Genomic DNA, 24,684 nt, shown 5'->3' with positions numbered 1-24,684 from the left:
GCGTCCTCCATAGGGTGGTTATGAAATTTCTAAGGAAGTTGACTTTGTAATGTACAAATGACTTAAATTTAAATGAGAGTAATCATCTTTTTTCAATACTTTCAGTGGATAGCTGCTAACACTTATTTGGAGATAACATTGAAATTGAGATGCAAAACATGTGGCTCCTTTCTCCCACAACCTCAAACCCAGAGTACACTTTGCATATGAACATCAAAACTTAAAATTTAAGTAATCAGATATGATCAGATCATTTGTCTACATTATGGTAAATGAAGTGCTCACATGATGGGCTTCTCTGAGCTGTACATTATCAGTCGTAATATTTTTCAGTTGTCTGGAAATGTCAAGCAACATAATTCAATCAGGTCTTTTCTTTTACAAGTGTAAACCAATACCAAAAATCCCTAAAGATACACAAGTCTGATCAGCACCTAGATCGATTTAATATTAGAGGTAGAAAAAGGAGCCCTGTTTCAATTTAAGTTCAAAACTTTTTCACCTTGCCAACTTCCCTTTTGGCAAAGATCTTCTTACTTGAACTGTACTTTTAGTCCACTACTTTGTAATACCTGATTCATTTATCTAATATATTTTAATATATATGCCCTCTATATTCTAATTTTAAGTTACTACAAGTGAAAGACTGTGTCACAATTGTTCTATTTTCTGTAAGGTCTAATTATATAAAGATAGTAACACATTTTGATTTCTTAAATTTAGCATCCCCCATTAATCTTTCCTTCTTACTTAGTATATAAATAATATAAATAATATAAAATGATTTTGGTAAAATTATGTACAATGAAAGGTTGATTAAAAAAAGTTAGTTATTTTGGGATGTCAGGGTGGCTCCGTTGGTTGAGCCTCTGATACCTGATTTTGGTTCAGGTCATGATCTCAAGGTTTGGGAGAGCCCCACAGCAGGATCTACACTCACAGCATAGATTCTGCTTGGGATTCTCTCTCTCCTTCTCTCTCTGTCCGTGCCTCACTTGCACGCACTCTCTCTCTCTCTCTCTCAAAATAGATAAACTTAAAAAAATAATTATTCTTATTTTACATGTGCTAAAGTTCAGATTGAAATTCAGACATGGCTTGGGGATTGCTTCTATTATTGTTGAAATTACACACAAACATTATTATATGATTGAGTAACAATATGTTCTAGAATGGTATGTTCATACTGAAACCCTGCCGAGCCATTTAAAATATGAACAGTCTGATTCGATATATGCTTTTAATCATAAAATGCATAGTGGTCTATGAAGACCTAGTTTGATACAAGAATGTAAATATCTCATTAATTTTTATTTTGATTTTTAAAATTACATATGTGTGATATATTGGGTTAAATAAGATACATTATTTTTTTAAGTTTATTTATTTTGAGAGAGAAGGAGAGAGAGAGAGCGCATGGGGAAAGGGCAGAGAGAGAGAGAGAGACAGAGAGCCTGCTTGGGATTGGGACATACTATTATGACTAGTAAACAAACACCAGAGGGAATAAGGTTATATCTTGATTGCTGAATATTTCAATTGCTACCTCAAATAGAAAATAAAGATTTTACCATATTTCCAAAAATAAGATGTGGAGAAAAAATAAGATCACTATGTGTAGAAAGAGAGGAAGGGCTTCATAGGAAAACTGATGAATTTTGTTTTTTATGCAGTGACTCCCAATATCGATTTTGATATATCCTGAAATAAGATTGTTTCCTTGCAGGGTTTTCTTTTTTTTCATTTTTGTTTTCTTGTTTGTTGTTGTTGTTTTATTAACAATCCAAAACAATTTTCTTCTATGGAACTCTTTGTAAATAAACTATGTTGTGCATTTGATAGTATGTTTTGTGAATTATTACACCAAAAGTCTAATAATATTAGCAAACACTATCTGTATAGACAATGTTCACAGTATTCATATCACCTGACATATTAATCCAGCTCTTATAGAAACTACAAAGTAATATATTATCTCAATATTAACATGGTACAGAATAATAAGTAACTGGCCCAAAGTCACATAGCTAATAATCAGAATTCAAAGTCAGGCATCTCAAATCATGAATATTGCAGAGGAACTATACAAATACTTTGGACATCAAAATCCCTTTTCTGTTTGTTGTTGTTGTTTTTTTTGTTGTTGTTTTGTTTTGTTTTTGTGAAAGTCAAATTCAGTAAAGAAACAGTAAAGACAAACTTTTTTTCTGACATTGTTAAAGCCTGCTTCCATATTCAGAGGACATATTCTATAGATTTGGAAATGCAGAGGAAGAAATCATTGTCAATTTCCTTGCCTGCTAGACTCTTCCAGTTTCAAAACCCGATAGTTAGATATGTAGTCACTTTGTTCTAGACAGATCTCTAATTATCACAATAAGTTTTATAGAATTCTAAAATAACAGCAATTTGAATTTTAAATACGTAAAATAATTATGTGTCATGTAGCTTTTGGGGAAAGGGGTTTCACACTATTAACTGTAAAGTTGGAGGTTTCAGCCGTCCAAAATGCCAGAATTAATTATTACAGAATTTCAAGCTGAAATTAAGTAGGAATAGCACATCTCTTAGATTTGATAGAGCACTTTGAGGGAGTCGAATATAGGTTTCTATTTAGTGGATGAATCTCTTTTTAAAAAACTGAACACAAAAGTGTTTATAACTGAGTCGAAGTCCCCTGCAAAATGCTTAAGTGGAGGGCACTCTTGATGTCAGTGTTTATTCATGGGGACAGGATCTTTACTTGATACATATTTTGCCAGTCACTTTGAAATTGCAAATAACAAAATGGAAAATTTTCCATGGATGACACTATTCAACCCAAGACCATGTTTTAAATTTCTAGTAATAGCAGCATGTCTTAAAAGGATAGAAACAAATTTCACTCACATGTCCTTATTATAAAATGAAGTATTAATCTGGTAATAATACCTCTGTGGTTAGAGTATATTGTGTAGGTTCAAATATTTAAATTTATAATTATCTTCTTAGCTTTATTTTTTTCTTCAGCCATAAATGTCTGTAACATATAGAGAAGAACAGATTTATAGATTGAAACAGAACAAAGTTAGCTAAAGGCTAAAATAATCGTACCATAGAATTTCTGCCTTCCGTGCTGACAATTAATTGACTTGTAAGTTGTCACTCCTGCCTTCACAACAACAACATGAAGAAACTCAGTGTAATGACTTTTCTTGGACACATCAGAGAACTGAGGGTAAAAAGCCACTAATAAATCTGGAGATACACAGTCAGAGTGGCCAAAATGAAGAAATCAGGAGACTATAGATGCTGGAGAGGATGTGGAGAAACAGGAACCCTCTTGCACTGTTGGTGGGAATGCAAATTGGTGCAGCCGCTCTGGAAAGCAGTGTGGAGGTTCCTCAGAAAATTAAAAATAGACCTACCCTATGACCCAGCAATAGCACTGCTAGGAATTTATCCAAGGGATACAGGAGTACTGATGCATAGGGGCACCTGTACCCCAATGTTTATAGCGGCACTCTCAACAATAGCCAAATTATGGAAAGAGCTTAAATGTCCATCAACTGATGAATGGATAAAGAAATTGTGGTTTATATACACAATGGAATACTACGTGGCAATGAGAAAAAATGAAATATGGCCTTTTGTAGCAACATGGATGGAACTGGAGAGTGTGATGCTAAGTGAAATAAGCCATACAGAGAAAGACAGATACCATATGGTTTCACTCTTATGTGGATCCTGAGAAACATAACAGAAACCCATGGGGGAGGGGAAGGAAAAAAAAAAAAAAAAGAGGTTAGAGTGGGAGAGAGCCAAAGCATAAGAGACTGTTAAAAACTGAGAACAAACTGAGGGTTGATGGGGGGTGGGAGGGAGGGCAGGGTGGGAGGGAGGGCAGGGTGGGTGATGGGTATTGAGGAGGGCACCTTTTGGGATGAGCACTGGGTGTTGTATGGAAACCAATTTGACAGTAAATTTCATATATTAAAAAATAAAAAAAAAATTAAAAAAAAATCTGGAGATACAAATCTAAAGGGCATGGCTGAGATCTGCTCACCTGAAACAGAAATTGCTGAAACTCTAAACTGATAGGATAATGATAATTTTATTACCATATTTGTGATTTTTCCCTGCACCACACCAGCTCCCCAGATTCTCAGAGTGGAGAGTCAACAAATACGTCCTTATGGCTCTGGCAAGGGTAGTGGAAATGTACCTATTTTGAAATAATCTAAGTGTCCTCCATAGCAACGAACGGCCTTTGCTCCAGAAAAGACTTTACCAGAGATGTATCCCAAATCAGGCAAATGCATGTCCCCTATCCCAGCCTCTTCTAGGCTTTCTATCTTTGCTTCTGGGGAGAAAAGTGAAAGAAACTCTATAGTCACTAGATTGTCACCCTCTTCCCTCGTGTCTAACTTAACCACACCATCAGGAAGGACTTCAGTATAATAGCAGTGGATTAGAGCAAAAAGAGCTGCAAGACACAAAATCTAAGAAAGAAATTTAAGGAAGCCTAAGGACAACAGGAGAAATGAAAACAAGGATGACAGAGAAATGTGATGCCCCCAAAACCTACAACTGCAGAACAAGTTAAATACAGCCCAATTTCTAGCCAGATTAACATAAAGTCTCACCAAGCTAGGATATTTTTGACAATAGATGCTACCAAATATTTAAAGATGGATGTTTCCAATTTTAAACAATTGCTTCCAGAACACAGAGAAAACACTTTCTAACTCTTTTTATGAGATCAGCATTACCCTAGTACCAAAATCAAATAAATATATTACAAAAGATGAAAACTGCAGACCAATACCTATCATAAACACAAATATAAAAATCTACAAAAGAATAAGCAATCAAGCCCAACAATGTATAAAAAGAATCATATACCATAAAGTAGTGGGAATTATTTCTGGCAAACAAGAAATTTCAACATTCAAAAATCAGTCATTGTAGGGGCACCTGCGTAGCTCAGTCTTCCTTTACGCTTCTGACTTTGGCTCAGGTCAGGATCTCATGGTTCCTGAGTTCAAGCCCCACATGGAGCTCTCTGCTGTCAGCTCAGAGCCCGCTTCGGATACTCTGGCCCCCTCTTTCTCTGCCCATCCTTCTCTCTCTCACTGTCTCTCAAAAATAAATAAGTATTTTAAAAAAATCATTGTAATCTACCACATCAAGAAAGGAAAATTATATAATCATATCATTTGATACCAAAACAGAATTTAACAAAGTCCAACACTAATTCATGATAAAATTTCTCAGCACAGTAGAGATAGAGGGAGACTTCAACTTGAACAAAAACATCTACAAAACACACACACACACACACACACACACACACGCACTCAACATTCAGCCACCATCATAATCAATGATAAGAAAATGAAAATTTCCCCCATAAGATCTGGAAGAGTCAAGAATGTCCTCTCTCACTACTCCTATTCAACAGCAAATTCTAAAATGTAGCTTTCCAATATGTAAGCAGTGAGCACGTGGGAAAAAGAAAAAAAAAAGCATTGACAATAGCACCAATGATTGAAAAACTTAGGTATAAATCAAAGAGAATATACATAGCACTGATATGAAAAATACTAGAAAATTTTGATGAAAAAGTCAATGATCTAAATAAATAGTGTTCTTGGACAGGAAGACTACTGTTAAGCTGTCAAATCATCCCGACTTAATTTATAAATAAAAGAGGGAGAAGAGATAAATATCCTGCGCAGAAGAATTGCAAATAATTTATGCATATACTCCACCCTCAAGGAGGGGGGAATGTAACTCTATATATGCCTTATAGATGAACTACATATAGAAACTTCCTTCCAAAGACTACAGTATGGAAAGGGTGGGGGGAAGAAAAGAGCTTACAATGGAGAAACTTGACAAAGCTTACCTCAGCCAGGGAATCAGGTCAGCATGAGTGGTCATAAGTCATGTTGATAGTATGTACCTTTGATATTATGTTATGAAAATAGCACTTTACCTCTGTGGTCATCCTCCCCAAAACCCATAACCCCAGTCTAATCATGAGAAAAACATCAAATTCTGAGAGCGAGGCATTCTAGGAAATACCTAACCAGTTTTCCACAAAACTAATACAGTCATCAAAAGCAAAGCAAAACAAACAAAACAAATGTAAAAAGCAAAAACAAAACATAAATATGCCATAAAAAAAAAAAACAAGGTTTAAGAGAATGTCAGAGCTAAAAGAAATCTAAGTAAAAATGACAATTAAATGTAATGTGGTATCCTAGACAAAATCCAGAAACACAAACATGATACCAGATGAAAATCAAGAAAATATGAATAAAGTATGGACTTCAATTAACGATTTATCAACATTATCAAGTGTATCACACTAATATGTTAACAATAAGAGGCACTGGATGTGGGGTATGTGGGAACACTACTAATCTTCATAATATTTCTATAAATCTAGACTGCTCCATAAACTAAAGATCATTTTTTAAAACTCACGTAGTCATTTATGCTTGAAACAATTTCATTTTTTATAAATGTTTATTTTTGAGAGAGAGAGAGAGAGAGAGAGCCCAAGTGGGGGAGGGGCAGAGAGAGAGGGAGACAGAGGATCCAAAGTAAGCTCTTCATTGACAACAGACAGCCCGATGTGGGCTTCAAACTCCCAAGCTGCAAGATCATCACCTGGGCTGAAGTCTGACACTTAACCAACCGAGCTACACAGGCTCCTTGAAACAATTTCATTTTACTTTATTTTATTTTATTTTATTTTATTTTATTTTATTTTATTTTATTTTATTTTTTTAACGTTTTATTTATTTTTGAGACAGGGAGAGACAGAGCATGAACGGGGGAGGGTCAGAGAGAGAGGGAGACACAGAATCTGAAACAGGCTCCAGGCTCTGAGAGGTCAGCACAAAACCCGATGTGGGGCTGGAACGAGATCATGACCTGAGCCGAAGTCGGCCGCTTAACCGACTGAGCCACCCAGGCGCCCCAAAACAATTTCACTTTAAATCCAGTTATTGGGGCGCCTGGGGGACTCAGCTGAGCATCTGACTCTTAATCTTAGTCCAGGTCTTGATCTCAGGGTCGTGAGTTCAAGCTCTGTGTTGGGTTCCGTGCTGGGCATGAAGCCTACTTATAAACAAATAAGCAAACAAATAAATAAATCCAATTATTACATGTGTACTCCAGAATATGTTTTTTTTTTAATTTTTTAAAGTTTATTTATTTATTTTGAGACAGGGACCGAGCATGAGCAGAGCAGAGGCAGAGAGAGAGAGAGAGAAAGTGAGAATTCCAAACAGGTTCCACACTGTCAGCTCAGAGCCCCACTTTGGACTTGAACTCAAAAACCGTGAGATCACGACCCCAGCCGAAACCAAGAGCTGGATGCTTAACTGACTGAGCCACCCAGGTGCCCCTACTCCAGAATATTTTAAACCTAAGTCCTGTTAGAATCTCATGTACTTTGTTTCACTTCTGTACTGGTATGCTATATTTACATTATGTTATCTAAATCTTCAAAACTTTTTAAGGATAATTTGATAATAGGCAATGAATTAGCAATGGACACAATAACAATTAAAAATGCCAAAAAAAGACGAAGCAAAAGTGGTTATCATTTCTCCTACACATCCATAATAATTCAGTTTTACACATTGTTTGCTTTCAAGCAATACTTTTAAATATAAATGTCGTTTTATCTGAATATCCTATGAAATTTATTGTTGTTTACTAACAATTGTAATTGTGGGGTATTTTGAGTATATTTAGTCTTGAGATTAAATAAATAAGTCAATAAATGTTCAGCAAAGAATCAGGCTAGAAACAAATGCTCTGTTAGGGGGTGGAAACAGAGGAGAAAAAAAGGATAAAGAGATTTTTCCCATAAAGTAAAATTGTGTTTATATGCTTAAATAAAATATTACTAATCATATAACTGTTTCTCAAGTGTTAACAAATAGCTTACTTAAACATTTTAACTTCGTTCCACAATACCCACCTTATCACAAACAATAGAAAATGTATAATTGTTTGATTTATACACCACACAGCTTATGAAAATGAGAATTTAAAATCCGAATAGGGAATAAACATGTCAACTTATCTATAACTCATAACATATCAAATTATAATACACAACTGTAATCATATATGCTTATAAAATTTCCAGAAGTTCCAAAAAAGACTACAACATATCGTAAAATTCCTGCCAGAAAAGGGGGAAAAAAAAGCTGCCTTTGAACATATGGTTGAATTTTTAATATGTAGGGCAAATATTTTAAAATTGATTTTTTAAATGTAATTTAAGAAATTATACCATTGTTTAAATTTTGGCATATAATTAATATACTATTTAGCCCTTAGATAAAAGCAGTAAGATTATTTTCTGCTTTTTTCTATGAAAAGGCATTGTTATGGCAAAAGAATAAAAAAAAGGTATTTAACTTGATGTCATAATAGGGAGAGTTAGACACATTTATGGATGAAAATTTCCTCAAAATAATTAAAAGAAATAAAATGTTCTGAAATGAGGAATATACACTTATCTCAGGTGCAATTAGTGGACTAAGGAATATATTAACATTATGCCAAAAAAATTAACATTAAATATTCAACACGGATAAATTGAAATTAATCAATGAGAACAAATACATTAAATTAAACAGCAGTAATGGAAACAAAATAATCGAGGACAGATTGATAGCCTGGAACAGAAAATTTTTGTAGTCAATAAGACTATGAAAGATGAAGAAAATGTCATTTCAGATTACATACAATTATAAGGCTTAATTCTTAGAATTAAAGTCAGAGAATCACATGAAATCAGTTAATATTTTAAAGGTATAGATGAGTGATCATATGGGAGAACAGGAAGAAATGAGAATACATAAATAATAACTTCAGAAGAAGTCCCATTTATTTTTGGTGATGGCAAAATAAGGTATAATCACTCATGTTTTAGAGTAATCTCTGAAAGTATGTGTTTCTTTGAAAGCCCTGACACTGAGAAATCAAGAATAATTAATTTTAGATGATAATGGAGCAGTATTTTGTGAAAGACAGAAAAACATACCCAGGTAACAAAGATTATTTGATGGTAATATGCTAAAAGTATAAGCTTGAACATTGGAAAATAAAGTAACAGAAAAATAAATAAGAATGTGAAAATATAGTCTAAATTAACTTTAATACAACCATCAATAATTTTTAAAAATATCTATGAAACATGTTTTGAGCAAATTTTCAATTGATGCATAAGCTAAAAAACTGACCACTAATCATTTTAAAATCATAAGATTATTTATTCATTGAATTGTCATTAAAATCCTTATTTTCACATTTTAAATATTTTACCACTAAAATATTAAAACAAAATATTTGAATTCCTGTTATACATACAAAATTAAAAACTATGTGATCATTTTACTGTCATCAGTATTTTAATTTTAATGTAAAATAATCCTAGGTTTCACTTTAACCAACTGTGACAATCAAATTTTTAATTGTTATCATTGCCAACATACATACCTCACTTCAGCAAACATTACAACTCCAGATTTTTGGAATAAGACCTTTCTTTTACGATCATCTACATTGGCATATTATTTTCTTCCTCAAAGTGCTCTTCCTCTCCTTAACTATCATGTTCACCCTGCCTTTTAAATTTTTATCTCTTCTTTGATGCTTTCTTACCCAAATTCCCCTCCCAAATTCATTATAAAATAATGTGCTTAATCTTCTTCATGGCTAATATTTGTTTGTTTGCACATATTATAATTTTGGTTTATAACAGTTATATTTTATTCTTCCTCAGAGTATATTGAGTTCCTAAAAAAATAATGATACTTCTATTCATTTCATAAACCAACCCAAAAATGATTCATATATTATTGGTAGTCAATATACCTTTGTACAAAGAAACAATAAATGAATACAAGTTCCAGTATAGATTTACCTTACATCATCAGGAAGCAACAGAAAGCAATGAGAACCTATGAGTGTCCATATACAGAATGAAAAAGTCATTATTATTGCCTGATCCCTGTGGTCTAATTTTCAAAAAAAATTTTTTGTATACATGGATATATGTTAAGAATTTCCAAAAAGAAACATAAAAACTATTAATAATAAAAAGTTATACCATTGTATTTTTCTTTCCTTACAAAAGTGGTCATTCATAATTAACAACCATATTTCCTCAATAACTTTATACATATGTACATGTGTATAATAATATGAATGCAAAATACAAATGTGGCAGATCATGTGGATGCTTGATAATTATCTCCAGATGATTCTATATTACATTATGTATAATTATATTAAAACAATTCACCTAAGTTTTATTTTGAGTACAAATGGAATAAAATGAAACAGTATTTGAAGAATGACTATGTAGAAAACATTCTACTGAATGTCTTACATATTTACTTAATTTTAATTCCAAAACAAACCTGAAGTGCTTCTCCTATTTTCCACTGTTTGAAGAAAAGAAAACTCAAATTCAAAGTAAGTCATTTGACTTGTCCAGGATAACACAGCCAAAACAATGAATTTTAAGTCACTTGATTTTTGAAAAAGTTGTAATAACAATTCAAAGGAAAAATTTAATCTTTTCACTTTTTACTAGAAAAGGTTTAAATTGCACCTAAAATTATATACAAGATTAAACTAAAAATGGATCTTACACCTAAACAAAATTTATAAAATTTCCGAAGAAAACATTGGAGAAAATATCTGTGAACTTGGGTTAGGCCAACATTTATTTAATATGACATAAAAAGTGTGATCCACAAAAGAAAAAAAATCCTAATTTGTACTTTATCAAAATTAAAACTTCCACTCCTCCTAAGATACTGTTAAGAGAAGGAAAAGACAAGCTATCATACGGGAAAAACTATTTGCAATTATATATCTAATGAAGGACATGTGTCTAAAATACATAAAGAATTCACACTAAGAAAGCAAACAATTCAAAAACTGAATGGATAAAGTAGTTGAATGGACACCTTGTCAAAGAAGATATAAGGATTTCAAATAAGCATATAAAAAAGATATTTAACATGATTAGTAAAATAAAAATTTAAACTACAATGAGATATCACTGTACACTTATGAGAAAGCCTATCCATTCCAAGTATTGGTAAGCTTGTAGAGAAACTAGACTACTCAGATAAAGGGTAATAAGAATGGAAAATAGGACAGCCATTTTGGAAAGTTTGTCAGTTTCTTAAGAAATTAAAACACCTACCATATGACCCAGACATTGCTACCTCCAGTTATTCCCCATGACCAATAAAAGCATGCATCTATACAAAGATTTTTTTCATGGATATTCATAGCAGATTAGTAACAGTTCCAAACTGGAAATGGCCCAAATGCCCATCAATAAGTGAATGGAAAACTAAATTGTGGCATATCCACATGATAGAATGAACTCTTGATATATACAAAAACAGAACTTACAAAATAAATTACATGAAATGAAACAGTCCAGATAAACATGAGGCCAGATGAGCAATAGAAACATATTGCATGCTTTCATTTATATAAAATTTTAGAATTTAAAAAACTAATTGACAGAGAACAGGTAAGTTGTTGTCTTGAGATAGGGTGAAGGATAAGGGAGGGGCAGGAGGAAGGGCATAAGGAAAGGTGAAGGCTGATGGTTGTATTCATTGAGAGTGATGATTTCACAAGGGTATATACATAGTTCAAAATCTGTCAAGTGCACTTCAAATATGTGCAATTTATTAAGACTCAATTATACTTCCACAGAGCTTTAAAAATATCTTTCCAAGGGATCTTCTATAAAAATTCTTCTATAAATTTAATTTTCTTATCCTCTTTGTAAGATTTATATCTTGGAAGAGTTGGTCTTTTCTTCCTGCATTTCTTTCCTCACTTTGTGTTCACCCCTCAACCCATGCCAATCTGGCTCTAGACCCAAACTTCTTTCAAAATTGGCCCCACTAAAGTAGCCAATGGCCTCCATATTATTCAATCCAAGATACTTTTCCTTTCCTGTCTACTTGACTCTTTAGCAGCCTACAATATTTTTAACGACTTGCTTTTTCCTTCAAACACTCTTTTTTGGTACTAAAAAAAAATCATTTAATCAAGATTTCATCCATATGAAATATGGAATATCATTCTTCAATGTTGACTCAGCTCTTGTGTAACAGACGTAGACCTCATTTTTTTTCTGTTCTAAATCTTCAGTCCCCTTTATTTCAATTAGCATCTCTATACTTCAAATTATTTCAAAATATTTTTTCATAGCCTAGATCTCTTCTCTGAATTCTAATCTATTTGTTCGTGTCTACGTGGATATATAAAAATACCTCAAACTTTTTCATCAACTGTTTTTTTATTCCCTTTGTTCTCTACAAATGTAGCCAGTGTAGCATTTTAAAGTAAAACTCATTTGTCACCCACTCTGGAAAACACATCAGTGATCTCAAGGTAAAGTTTAAATATTCAGCAGGATCTAAAACTTAATCTTGCCCTTACATACTTGTGGATCATCTGATATACCCTGTTTCTAATTTTTTTGCATTCCAGAATATATGGACTTTGTTTAAATTACTTGAACATTGCTTTCTTTCATAGAAGGCTTTAATATGCTTTTCTCACTGGCTGGTGCTCATCCCAAGCCCTCCCTGCTTTTCATCTTTTCAAACTCTCTTTCTCAGATATCAGTTCAAATGAATTTTCATTAAGAAAGTCTTTCGATTTCCTGCTATCTTATCTTTTTCCTTTTTGGCTTGGCACTGTAACACATTTTTTATTATAAACTGATATATTTGCTTAGTGGCTATATACTGCATTAACCTAAAACCCCATAAGTCCACAACCATATCTATTTTGCTCATTACTATTTCCTCAGTGCCATGAACAGTACCTGACAAAGAGAAGATAAATAAACTAATCTCATATATGCTGTAGAAAGAATTATCAGTCAGCTCTTTTAATAACTTATATAGGACATAATATTATAGTCTAAAGACACAGGCTTAGAGACAGGAGGTTAGAGCATCAAATTCAGCCTCCATCACCCCTTAGATGGGTGACTTTGGATAATTTATTCAATTTTCTAAGCCTAAATTTTCTTATCTTTATAATGGATATAATTAATAAATACCTTTCCTTTAAGATTTTATGTATAGTGGGACACCCGGATGGCTCTATCAGTTGAGCATCCGCCTATCGGTTTTGGCTCAGGTCATGACCTCATGGTTTGTGGGTTTGAGCCCCACATCAGGCTCCATGCTGACAGTGCACAGCCTGCTTGGGAGTCTCTTTCCCTCTCTCTCTGCTCCTCCCCCACTCACTCTGTCTGTCTCTCCAAAATAAATAAATAAACTTTAAAAAAAAGATTTTACACATAATAAATGATCAGTACAAATTCCCAATAGGAAGCCTATAAAACTACATACCCAATACTTTGTAAGTATTATTACATACATTAAAGTAATTTATAGAAAAGTTGTAGGCAATCAGTTCTTGCATAAATTTCAGGAAAGAATTAAATTAAAATAGGTCATGTCTTAATATCATAGACTTCCAAATATTTAGTTAGAGAATTTAAATGCAGTAAGCCCGATTTAGAAAATGACCCATCCATGTTATGACAGCATGCTTGCATAACACCCAGATCAAGGGTATGATAGTTACATATAACTGTATTCAGTATGAAAACAATTTATTTAAATTGTATATCACATTATTCACCATCTTATAATTTCATCAGCTCCCAGTTTTATTGGTATGGTCTTAATGATTTAAGAGCAATTTCATGAAATAATAAAGTCATAAATAATTTATAATATTTAGATACTTAAAGTCATAAAGAAATGCGGAATAAAGTCCCACATTAATTTTTCAAGTACTAAATAGTCATTTTAGTCATATTCGTGGTGTTTTGATAGAAACAATCAGGCAAATGTATGAAACAAAATGCGGTCACTCTTTCTTTTCTTTTTCATGGAAAAGTAACAGGACTATATTTCCTTGGCCATGGAGAGATAACTGTGAAATTTCAGTTGTCAACTCCAAAAATACAACAAAAATTATTAGTAAGGAAAATAACTACAAAGACATGTTTCAATAAAAATAATGTATTGGATTAGAAAAAACATACTAAAAGTTGTGAAATTGATGACAGTAAACATTAATATCTCTATTTTTTCCAACAACAAAAATGTTACCTTCCATAAGGTAATAAAGCATCCCATAAAATATACAGTCATGGAAAGGTTAGTTAATACAATGGTGTCCTATACCTCTGGTATTTGTGATTTAAATAATATAAAAAAAAACAGAAGTTAATAATTTAAAATCTCCAAGAGAATTTTAACTTCATTAAAATATAAATACTAACTTTTTTATTGAAATCAACATGACCTATTAACAATTTGGTAACATAGTAGATTAAAATGGCTACATAGTTTTGGCCACATCTCCCAAAAAAGGATGGGAGTCTATTTCTCTTCCCTTTGGTTCTGGGCTAGACCTACAGATTTCACTGACCACTATAACACAACAGAAATAACTATAACTTATGAGGTTGGACCTTAATAGATCTGCAGTTCTTGCTTTCATTGTTTGGATAGTTTCTTCTTAAAAATTCACCCACGATACAGAAAGAATTCCAAGGAAGGTGGAGAGGTCACTGCTAAGGTGCTCCCATTGACAATGTCAGGTAAGTGTTCAGACAATAGCCAGCACCCACTAGCAGCCATGTTGAGTAAGCCATCTTAGATGTTCCAGTCCAGTTGAGCCTCCAGGTGATTCTAGTTCCAGCTGGCACCATGTGAAGGACAGGATGTTCTCAATCGAGTCCATTGTCTTAGTCTGTTCAGGCTGCAACAGTAGAACACCATAGAATGAGTGGTTTATAAACAACAGAAATTTCTTTCTCACTTTCTTTCTCTGGCCTTTGGAGGCCAGGAAGTCAAAGATGGAGGCACTGGCAGGTTTGAGTTCTGGTGAAGGCCTGCTTCCTGGTGCACAGAAGTGCACCTCCTGTCTGAGTTCTCCCATCATGAAAGAGGAAAGGGAGATCTCTAGGGTCGTTTCTATTTATAAGAGCACTAATCTTAGTCACGAGGGTTTCATCCTCCTGACAAAATACCTCCCCCAAACCCCACCTTTCTTAAAGTCATCCCATTGGTGTTTCAGTTTGAACATATAAATTTGAGGGGATGAAAATATTCTGTCTATAGCACCAGTGAATCCATAATATCAAGAGAAATAATGCATCATGTTGTTGCTTAGAACAGCCTAGTTTATGGACGGTTTGCTATGCAGAAGTAGAACACAAAACAGAGGGTAAAAGTTCAATTATGATTTAAAATGAACAACGACTCAGGGAACCTGGGTATTCAGTCAGTGAAATGGCCAACTTCGGCTCAGGTCATGATCTTGTGGTTCATGAGTCCAAGCCCCATGTCGGGCTCTGTGTTGACAACTCAGAGCCTGGAGCCCGCTTCGCATTCTATTATTTCCCTCTCTCTCTGCACCTCCCAGGCTTGTGCTGTGTCTCTCTCACTCTCAAAATAATAAATATTAAAACATTTTTAAAAATTAATTAATTAATTAACTAATTAAATAAAATGAAAATGACTCCAGAGTCCTTGGACTGACAGTAGCTGTGTGACCTTGGATAGTTCACAGTTCACTGCATTTCTCTGAGTCTTGGTTTCAATAGAAATTATTCGGTGGGGTTGTTGTGAGAAGTGAAGAGAAAGTTCCTGTAAAGCACTTACACGGTGATGGAACATAGTAAGAAGTCCAGTAAATGCTGTCTGCTGCTGTGTTTTTGCTATTAAGGTTGCTGTTAACTTATGACTTATTATATGAATTTTCACTCTGCTGAGGATTTGTGTTAAGCAAGGAATGGAGAGACTAGAAGCATAATATTAGACTTTACATTTAAAATTTAAAATACAGATTTCAAAAAACACATATTTTAATAAGCTGGGGATACTGTCATACGTAAAAGTAACTTTGACATTACATTAATAATCTATAATGTATTTTTCTTAATTTATTAGACAAAAGTATTACCTTTTGCTTTTTTCCAAAAATATTCAAACGGATACATTTATTATGATGTTAATTTGAAGCTTAAATACTTAAAGTTAGTTGCCTATAGTTTGTCATGATGATAGAATTAGTGATATTGTTTATCTGAGAAAAATAATTGAGGGGCGCCTGGGTGGCTCAGTTGGTGGAGCTGAGCATCCAGCTTCGGCTCAGGTCATGATCCCATGGTTTGTGGGGGTCAATCCCTGCATCAGGCTCTGTGCTGACAGCTCAGAGTCTGGAGCCTGCTTTGGATTCTCTGTCTCCTTCTCTCTCTGACTCTCCCTGGCTCACACTCTGTCTCTCTCTCTCTCTCTCTCTCAAAAAATAAACATTATTTTTTTTTTAAATAATTGATTTGGCTATATAACATAAAACGGAAGTAATCACATCTCAGAAATATGTCAGATACATGTCTCAATATTTCATTACATGATGCATTTTGTACTTCATTTATCTGATTAAATTTTAGTTTCATTCAAGAACTTTCATTTATATTGGGGCACTCAGAAAATCCCTTTCTCTTTTATTTATATTTTTTAAATTTCTCAGTGGTATTCTCTAATTAGCTTTAAATTTTCATTTCACATTTAAAATGGCTCTTCTTTGTCCTTAAGAGAAAATTAATGTTGGGCTGATTCTAATAACTAGTATCTATTTGTGTTACCCAAACAACAAGTATTTTTATCTTTATGTTTGACCAATTGCACACTGTAAACCACTAATTTCACTTGTAAAGAGTCAAACTCTTAATTTCCTCTTCATTTACCCTTTCCAGCTCAGCAGGATATGTCTCTTCTCTCAAGCCTCCATAATAGACTTAATTTACTCAATAGAGAAGAATAGTCATTCTGATACATGGTTACCAAAAACTCTCCAACTGCTCTCTACTGATCTGTCGATCAAATCCCATGGGCATCCTCCTTAAATTTATCCCTTTAAATTGGAGGTCTTTTATGCTTGAGTAGTTGGTAAAGGTCCATAATACCAACACAAATCTAAACTAGTTCCAAAAGATAATAGGAGAAATGCAAAAGGGAAGTAAATTAAGAGAACATATTTTGGAAGATAATATGCTTTTATTTATAAAATTTACTGAAGGAAATACACATATATTAAAATCATCCAATAGTACCTAAAACCTCCATGTTATTTAACACAGATTTAAGGTAGCTAGCTACTTAAGCTCAGAGTAGTTTGTTCAATTTGTTCTCTTACTCAGACTTGTTTTATCCAGAAATTTCTTGATCAATATGAAAGCTACATTCAAAATTTTTTTAATGTTTATTTATTCTTTGAGAGAGAGAGAAAGAGAGAGAGCACGAGCGGGGCAGAGAGAGGGAGGTCCAGGCTCCAAGCTGTCAGCACAGAGCTGGCTTGAACAGCACAGAGGCACAAGTGGGGCTTGAACTCACAACTGTGAGATCAGGACCTGAGCTGAAGTTGAACACTTAACCAACTGAGCCACCCAGGTGCTCCTGAAATCTACATTCAAATTGCTACTTTCTCTAATTACCTGAGTCAATAGGAAAAAAAAAGTGACGGTAAAAGTCATAGAATTTGCCCAATATATTTCAATGATTAAACAAAATCCTGCTAGAGCCAGAAGTATGATGAGAAAACTTACTTTAATGATAAGGATATAGGGACAAGTTAATTGGCCAACATCAACTAGCAAATTAATAATTAATGACTCTTGTTTTTAGATTTTCTATCACTAGAATTATGCTTAAGCTTTGAACAGCATTACTTTTCTTAAACAGTCTTAATTGGAATTTTATGGATTATATTATTTCAAAAGTATGAGGAACCTAGAACAAGAGAAGCTTCTTCAGTGGTGCAGGCTGTGACGGAGGCAGAGTGTGCTTAGTCCTTGGTTATCTAGTAGTCATTCCGCAGTGGATAGCTGTGTACCAAAATTCAACACCATTCATGGGAAGGGGTATTATGATAATAATGTAACTCAGTCGTCAGAGCAAAACCACATCTCTATGAGAAATAGTTGTTTGTTTTTTTTTTAATTTTTTTTTAACGTTTATTTTATTTTTGAGACAGAGAGAGACAGAGCATGAACGGGGGAGGGGCAGAGAGAGAGGGAGACACAGAATCAGAAGCAGGCTCCAGGCTCTGAGCCATCAGCCCAGAGCCCGACGCGGGGCTCGAACTCATGGACCGTGAGATCGTGACCTGAGCTGAAGTCGGACGCTTAACCGACTGAGCCACCCAGGCGCCCCGAGAAATAGTTTTAATTATCAAATGCGTGCCTTCCTTGTGCAATAAAGACTCAACCAAGGACCATGCAATCTATGCTGTCCATCATCGTTCACTGTCATCAGATCACCTACCATAACAGATAAGCATGAGCGTGACTAGCAATATTCCAACACCAAGGTGAAGTAGTGTATATGGAACAGAATTCACATGGGCTCTATGGGCACAACTGAATTGTATGAGGAGCGGGCTCACTCTCTGAGTTCCATCTATTCTTGCTGCATGGCCATTTCTTCCTCAAATCACAGCTATGCCCCCATGAGTCCTCAAACTCAAACCCAGCTTATAGATGGTGCCACCAGTTGGTATTACTGAGATATAAACTGCCAAAGAAATACCACCACATTCAGGTGGCCCGAAACCGACAGTGAAGGAAAATCCTCCCCACAAGCAGAATTTCAATGTTTTTGATTCACCATTTCACCGGACGTAGAGATGACCAGAGATACAGGTCTAAGGAAGGCAGAGACATTCCTTCTCCCATGAACTTGGCAGGTAGAGAATGGGGTGTTGGCCCACTGAGATTCTTCTAGCTGGGGCTCTGAAATTTAAAGTCTGAGAACTTTACACAAAGACACAGAGTCAGATTAGAGATTGTGTCAACTGTGGTGGAGTTAAGTGTCCGGGGGCAACAGTAGCGACAATAACAGCGAACACTAGAATTAGTGGGGGCGACTGGGTGGGTCAGTTGGCTAAGCATCCGACTCCGGCTCAGGTCATGATCTCACACTTCATGAGTTTGAACCTGCATGCTCAGAGCCTGGAAACTGCTTCCGATTCTGTGTCCCCCTCTCTCTCTGCACCTACCCTCTTTGTGCTCTGCCTCTCTCTAAAAAAATAAATAAACATTAAAACAAAAAATTTTAATTGATTAAAAGAACTAGAATTAGTGGTGATGTTTTAATCAGGTGATTTTTCTCTGGGTTGTCTGCTGACACTGATCTTGTCCAAGCCTAGTTCTACAGTATTCCCTGAAACTCTATGATCTAGCACTTCCCTAAAACTACTGTTTTACTCAAGGGAACCCGAGTTAATTTGCTTTTTGAGGGATGCCTGGGTAGCTCAGTTGGCTAAGTGTCGGACATAAGCTCAGGTGGTGCTTTCATGGTTTGTGCGTTCAAGCCCTGGCTTGGGCTCTGCCCTGATGGTGCAGGGTCTACTTTGGATTCCTTCTTTCTGCCCTCCCCAGCTCGTGCTCTCTCTCTCTCTCTCTCAAAATAAACTTTTATTTTTTAATTTTTATTTTTTGAAATTAAGAAATCTGACAAATACAATGTCATTTGCCTCTGCACATAAAGATAATTTAGTTTATTTTCCTTCATCATGAAATATGTTTTCTATGAGTTCATGCAGGGTCTATTTGAAAAAGAAAAATACCTTTACTTCCAACATATATACATTTATCTATAGAGATTTGTTTCAGAGCTAGATTGACATTCTAGGATTACATTTTACAGACAATACAGCCATAGTTAATAACAAATCTCCATAAATTGCAATGTACTGAAATATTCTAATGGTTTTCCTAATAATGTCATGGAAAAAAATAAGTAAGTAATTAGAAATTTTCCTAAAGTGCTAGAAGCCTTATATACTAACTAGTGTTTGGTACTGAGATTAATGTTTTGTTCTAAAAAAAAAATATGAAGATTTTTCAGATTATTGCAGTTGAAGTAGGATGGAAATTAAAATTTAATCCATACATTTTAATTAGTTTTATTATGAGAACTAGACTGAGTATACTTTATGTGGCAGGACCGTGAAATAATCAGCAAACAATAAAATAAATTTTAAAAATGCATAATTAGAAAGCAATAATAAATAATGTTTACTTTGTTTTGAATAATCTATGAACTATAATTGGTGCTCCTGATACTTCGAGTCTGGCTCAGCACATAAATCATGTTAGGGCCAAACAAGCTGCTGTTTTCTTCTTTTGATCTTTTGTTTCTTTCGAAAATATTTGCAGGGGGGCAAGATTTCTACTTTACTCTGAATTCAGAAGAAGCTCCTGCTGAATCCATGAATAGAAAACTTAATTTAAACCTTAATGGCATCATTTGCCATATGAATTCTCATAATTAAGCATGTTAAGTGGGCTATGGCTCCAATGTCTGTGTTCAGAATACTGGAATATGAATACTGAAGATATTGTTCCTCATTGAGCCAATAAAAGTATCATCGAAGGAAGCAAGTGACTGAAAGGAATTGTAGTCACTACAAATGTCAATGAAGCCAGAAATAGCCCTTTAAAAATCAGCTATGCTGCCAGTGAATGCAGAAAGGGCAAAGCTTATGAGTCATTGACATAATCAAAGTAATAGTTGAATGGGCTACTAATCAATTAACAATACAAACTAGAACATTTGGCATTTTATTTCATTTGGGTATATTCAACTTAAAAGACCACGTTTCACGCAGAAAGAGATACAACGTTTATATTAGCGAAAACTGTTTTTCTACATTTTTTGAAAAAGAAAATAAAAGTGATCTACAGCCATGGTCTGGAACTCATTCTGTACTTAAACATGTAGCTGGGAAGCATTAGAAATAATAAAGAACATTCTTCTTTCCCAATCTCCAAAAATGCATTTAATCGGAATAATGTAACTGATGGATGTCCTCCACAAAAATATGTAGAGGTGATGGACCATGCCCAAGTTGCTCATAAGGCACTTAATAAATGAAGCAAGAGAGAGACATACAGAATAATCAAGAATTTCAGAAGGAGTAAGCGGTAGGTTTTTCCAGGTAGAGAGACATAAAAATGTCAGAATTATTTTAAACTGTTTGATACATAAATATGTAATAATGTCTTTGTATCTCAAAAGAGATAATGCAACTTGCAAACACTCTTAGGTCAGAATTTATGTACTAATTTTATCTCACTCAGAAGCTAAATTAAAACAAGCCTTGACTCTGATTGCATACTGATGCAAATTAGTTTACCAGACTTATGATAAAATATATGCCTTGACAAAGTTGTATATCGGGACTCACAAAATGGAAGCTGCCCCACTGGCCAGGGCCAGGTCACAAATCTAAATCTAAGCCAATCTACATATATGGGAAACTTCTGTCAAGGAGAGCAAACATACACCAATCACAATCCTTTAACTCTGCTTTAGCTAGTTTACCTTACCCTTCAACTTGGACCTGCGAGCCTTGTAAGGAACTCCCCAACGGCCTAGCCAATCATGCTCTGTTTCTGCTCACCTCTTTTAATATGCTGTAAAACTCACTTTTGCCCATAATACATCCAATAGGGTGCTCCACTTTTTGTGAAGCACTGCATTCCCCCAATCCGTGGATCATCATCTCTTGAATAAAAGACATCAAGTTCATTTCTAATTGCTCTAGTTTTGTCATTGGACAGTTTATACCAGTCCGAGGCACATGTGGATGCTACCTAACATGCCATTCAGTATGCAAATGAATATTATGTAAAATATTCGATTCATAGCTAAAATGATAACAAGGAAACAATTTTTAAACAATTTCTCCCAAATGCCCACTAAACATGAAAAATGAACAAAAAAGACAGAAATGTTTATCCTTTATGAAAAATAAGACTACTGTCACGATATGAGAAGTTTCTCTTAATTATACTGTTTAAGAATTTCAGTGAGAAAAATCCAACCAAAGGAAATAAAAACAAAAATAAACCCTTGGGACTACATCAAAACAAAAAGCTTCAGCACAGCAAAAGGAAACAATCAACAAAACTAAAAAGCAATTTTTGGAATGGGAGAAGGTATTTGTAAATTTCATTTCTGATATAGTGTATCAAATATATAAATATGTGGGTATTTATATAGGGTACCAAATATATAAAGAACTATAAAACTCAGCACCCAAAAAACAATCCAATTTTAAAAAGGACAGAAGTTGGGGCGCCTGGGTGGCTCAGTGGGTTGAGCATCCGACTTCAGCTCAGGTCATGATCTCACAGTCTGTGAGTTCGAGCCCCACGTCTGTCTCTGTGCTGACAGCTCAGAGCCTGGAGCCTGCTTCGGATTCTGTGTCTCCCTCTCTCTGTGCCCCGTCCCCGCTCATGCTCTGTCTCTCTCTCCCTCAAGAATAAATAAAACATTAAAAAATTTTTTTAAATAAATAAATATATAAAAAGGACAGAAGTCATGAACAGACATTTCTCCAAAGAAGGCATCCAGATGGCCAGCTGACACATGAAAAGGTGTTCCACATCAATCAACAGGGAAATGCAAATCAAAACTCCAGTGAGATATAACTTCACACCTATCAAAATGGCTCAAATCAAAAATATAAGAAATAAGTGTTGGTGAGGATGTGGAGAAATAGGAGCCCTGTGTCCTGTTGGTGGGGATGCAAACTGGTACAGCCACTGTGAAAAACAGTATGGAGGTTCCTCAGAAAGTTAAAAATAGAACTATCGTATGGTCCAGCAACTGTACTGCTGGGTATTTACCCCCCAAATACAAAAACACTAATGCAAAGGGATGCATGCATCCTTACGTTTATTGCAGCATTATTTACAATGGCAAAATTATGGAAGCAGCCCAAGTGTCCATTGATAGATGAATGGATGAAGAAGAGGCGGTTTATATATAATGGGATATTATTCAGCCATAAAAAGGAATGAAATCTTGCCATTTGCAATGACATGAGGGGGGTGGCTAGAGAGTATCATGTTAAGCAGAAGTAAGTCAGTTAAAGAAAGACAAATACCATAAGATTTCGCTCATATGTGTAATTTAAGAAATAAAACAAATAAGCAAGGACAAAAAGAGGGAGAGAAAGAGAGCAAACCAAATAACAGACTTCTGTACAGAACACCCTGATGGTTACCAGAGGTGATGCAGATGGGGGGATGGGTGACATAGGTGATGGGGATTAAAGAGTACACGTATTATATCATCATGAGCACTGAGTAATTGTACTCAGATGAGCATTGTACACCTGAAACTAATACAACACTGTATGTTAACTATACTGGAATTAAAATAAAAAAACTTAATTAAAAAAAATCTAATCCTTCTTTCACGTCTAAAATGGTTCAGCTTCAGGAATACAAAGTAGAAAGATTCTTTAGTCTTCCTTCAAGGTACAAACCGGAGACCCTTAAGCTGTAGCAACCATCCTCTAAAAGCTGTTAGTGTTCCATTACTGTAGATTGTCAGTTCTCTAGGAAGGTACCGTCCATTCCTTAAAAATAACCCTTAATTTTTAATGTCATGAAAATATATAACTTCTCTGAAATTTAAAATATCTTAAATAAAGACTAAATTTGGGGATTAACAGTGTATTATTTTCTTATTGCTACTATAATATATTACCATGACTTAATATCTTGAAACATTTAATATCTTATAGTTCTGGTGGTTAAAACCCAACATGAATCTCAATGGACAGAAATCAAAGTGTTGACATGACTATGTTCCTTCAGGGAGGATCTAGGGGGAAAATCCATTTCTTGCCTTTTCCAGCTTCTAGAGGTTGCCTACATTCCTTGGCTCATGGACTTCTATCTTCAAAGTCAGCATTGGTGGCTTGAGATCTTGCCTCACACCATTCTGACCTTGCTTTCTTCCTCACATCTTTTCTGACTCTTGTGCCTCCCTTTTCCACATCACACCTTGTGATGCCATAGGATTCATCACTATTATCAGCATAATCATTTCTTAAAATCAATTGATCAGCAAACTTAATTCCATCTGCAATCTTAGTTCCCCTTTCCTATGTATGTAACATAACATATTCAGGGATTCTACAGATTTGAACGTGAACATCTTCGGAGAATGTTTGGGCATTATTTGGTCCACCCCAAGCAGTATAACACTACTTCCCAGAAACTATTATAAAATTATACAGTGGACTTAACTGAGTTACTGGAGTTATTTCTGCAGATTATATTTTCCACGTACTTCAACAGTGTGTTGTACAATTGGGATAAAACTAACCTCTTGTCAGGTCAGCAAACCCACATGGTACATGCCAAATAAATACTGAAATGAAGCTGTAAATAATACTTCCATCAATGTGGTACACTAAGCTAATTTGAAAACCTCTCCGCTAATCCAAACACAGACAAATAGATATCCTGGATAAAATTTAATGTAAGAACTTTTTAAAATACATAGCTGAGAGATTATGAGATATGATCTCTCATGAGATGTGATCTCTTAAAGTCTTCAATTACAGCAGAAAAAAAATGGTTGTCTAGATTTTGATTGTGATTTTCCTGTAAATAGAATGATTTAACTATAAGAATAAAGCAATACATTTTCTAAACCAGTTTTCTGGTTTTTAATATTTTAGTGATGCTTATCCCAGGACAATTTTAGTACAAACATAGGGCTT

The sequence above is a fragment of the Panthera pardus genome, unplaced genomic scaffold, assembly GCF_024362965.1.
Source record: "Panthera pardus isolate Hobbes unplaced genomic scaffold, ASM2436296v1 HiC_scaffold_13, whole genome shotgun sequence".
NCBI lineage: Eukaryota > Metazoa > Chordata > Mammalia > Carnivora > Felidae > Panthera > Panthera pardus.
The sequence above is the reverse complement of the archived record's forward strand: the minus strand, read 5'-3'. Positions refer to the sequence as shown.